This window comes from Triticum dicoccoides, chromosome 2B, assembly GCF_002162155.2.
Source record: "Triticum dicoccoides isolate Atlit2015 ecotype Zavitan chromosome 2B, WEW_v2.0, whole genome shotgun sequence".
Classification (NCBI taxonomy): domain Eukaryota; kingdom Viridiplantae; phylum Streptophyta; class Magnoliopsida; order Poales; family Poaceae; genus Triticum; species Triticum dicoccoides.
In genome coordinates this window covers 815358655-815361153 of record NC_041383.1, presented here as the reverse complement: position 1 = coordinate 815361153, position 2499 = coordinate 815358655, and the positions used below count along the sequence as shown (strand labels likewise).

Below are 2499 nucleotides of genomic sequence, written 5' to 3'. Positions count from 1 at the left end.
CGCCAGAGGAGGCCGACGGGCAAAGCCCACTCGGCGGACGGCGGTGGCGGGGCACCCACCGATTACAAACATTTCCCAAAATCTATTTAGTGCAAAAAAAAAAACCGTACAAGCAGGCAAGCAGCATATATATAAGCTCAGCTGGCAAAGATTTTTGTCTCGCGTTGACAGTGACACCCAACCGCAAGATTCTGCACACACAGCTGGAGTTTACTTAGCTCCGACAGAGTACTGAGGGGTGTAGGAACTAGGAACATGGAAATGGTGGACGACGAGGTTCCCTTCCTTACGGAGCACACGGACGATGAGCCAGTGCTCGCCGGCGTCTCCGACTTCCGTGGCCGCCCCGTCTACCGCAGCACCTCCGGCGGGTGGCGCTCCGCCCGCTTTGTGGTCGGTACGTACGACCGGCGCACACACTGTCTTAGCTAAGCTTTTGATTGGGTGGCGCGAACTAATTAATCTGCTATGGATACGGGCCGGCCGGCGGCATGCATGAAGTGATGGAGGTCGCCAGCGCTTTCGCCTAATATGGCGTGTGGGCGAACCTGATCACGTACCTGACGGGGCCGCTCGGCCACTCCAACGCCGCCGCCGCTGCCGCCGTGAATGTCTGGTCGGGAACGGCCACCCTGATGCCGCTGCTGGGCGCCTTCGTCGCCGACTCGTGGCTGGGGCGCTACCGATCCATCATCCTCGCCGGCACTCTCTACGTCCTGGTATGGAAACCAAGTAGAAATCCTCCTTCATTTAACCATTTCTACATTTCTACTTACGGCACAATCAGTAGGCCACGACCTTTTTTTTGAAAAGGGGTTTCCCCCTTTTCAAAAAAAAAAAAAAAGTAGGCCACGACCTTGAATACTGAAACTCGTTGCTTTCAAATCTATTTAATGTAAAAATAATCGATTGTGTGGAGTAGAATGCAATAGTGCAACTTTCAGAAAGGCTGATTTCTCCCACTCAAAAATGGCTGATGTGCCATCAACTAACGGTAGGTTGGTCACCAAATATGGATTTTTTTTCTGATACGGATCAACCATGTATGTATTTATTATATAATGTCGTGATGTACTTGCCACATATAAAAATAGTTGTATGAACTATCTTTATAAGCAATCAAGGAACAACGGCAGGGGCAATGACTACTTTTTTCGGCGAAAGGACTATTAGTGCCTACAGATCTAAAAGAATAACACTAACAAGGTTTTAGCGTTGCCTCATGGCAACAGTCTAACAAGTTTATGAGCCTAAAGTTATAGTCCAATGTAGGCATGTTTGAAATTCAAATTAAGTAATATGTGTTCCTAGAATGGAAGTCTTATGATATACTTCGTCCATCCAAAATAAGTAGAATGGAAGTCTTATGAAATTCGTATTATGACATTTATTTTGGGACAGAGGGAGTAAAACATACCTCAAAATTATTTATTTACTATTTTCGAATTATGAATTTCTGCTACATTTTAAAGTACATGTCACTTAAATGTCCTTCACGGCTTTACTTATTCTTGGCATTTCTCCTTTGGAAGATTGACCATGATGACCTTACACACTATAGTATCAATATTTTAAATTTAACATTTTCTTTTGTACAAATTATGTTCTTATATATATCTTTTTAAACAACCAAACGGGCAGCCGCAATTGCGCACTTTTGGTTTTAAGGTGATGCCCGCCTTACCAAAGTATTAGCTTGCGAAAGACATCCTTCGCCAAATATTTGGGTGGCAACTCCCTTTGATGTTCATGTAAAGAAGCCCCCTTTGAACATCCAGGGATTTCTGTCAGATTTTCCAATCTTTTCGTTCCCTTTTTTCAGCCATCCTCGCATGATAAACTCTATTGACAATATTTCATGTAGTGCATGGATTTGGTACAAGTACGTAAGAAGATTCAAATCCACCTCAGTCCTCAATCATCTCTTCTATCGCGATTCACATTCATGTCTTAACCTTTTTTTTTTGGTGGAGATCTAGTTGCGTGCATTTTGTAGTTGAATGGTCCTGATCTTAGGATCGAAGAAAATTAGATGCCAACCAAACAGGTCTATCCATTTTGCCAAATATTTGGTAAATGGCAATGGTTGCAATCCAAATGAGTGGTGCTTTTCAATATTTGGTAATTCCCTTGTTTTGGTGATACCAAAATTTCGGTAGGGATAATTGGGGCTCAAACCCTACATACCCATTAACTCTAAAGGACCAAAGAATGAAGTTGATGAGAATATTCCAAATAGTGATACTAACAGAGTGTGTTTCGTTAAACTTTGAGTATTTGTGCAAGTTTTCATCCTCCATCGAACGACTCCTAGCGACAAGGTTTTTCCCGCCTCCCTCTGTCGCTGTTACCGGACTGTCTCATCTCCTATGGCCTTAGGCCATGGAGGCATGGTGGATCCCGACCCTTGACATCGGGAGCGCTCCTACTCAGTTTTAGGTGTTTTTAGTATGTTTAGAGTTTGTATCTCGCTTTGGAAGGTGAGGTTGCAGTGGCCCC

At 44.1% G+C, this 2499-nt stretch overlaps 1 pseudogene; it reads left to right on the top strand.

Moving 5' to 3' along the window:
• Window positions 1-255: 255 nt before the first annotated feature.
• The window catches only part of LOC119361540, a 38492-nt pseudogene continuing 36248 nt past the window's right edge, over window positions 256-2499 (top strand).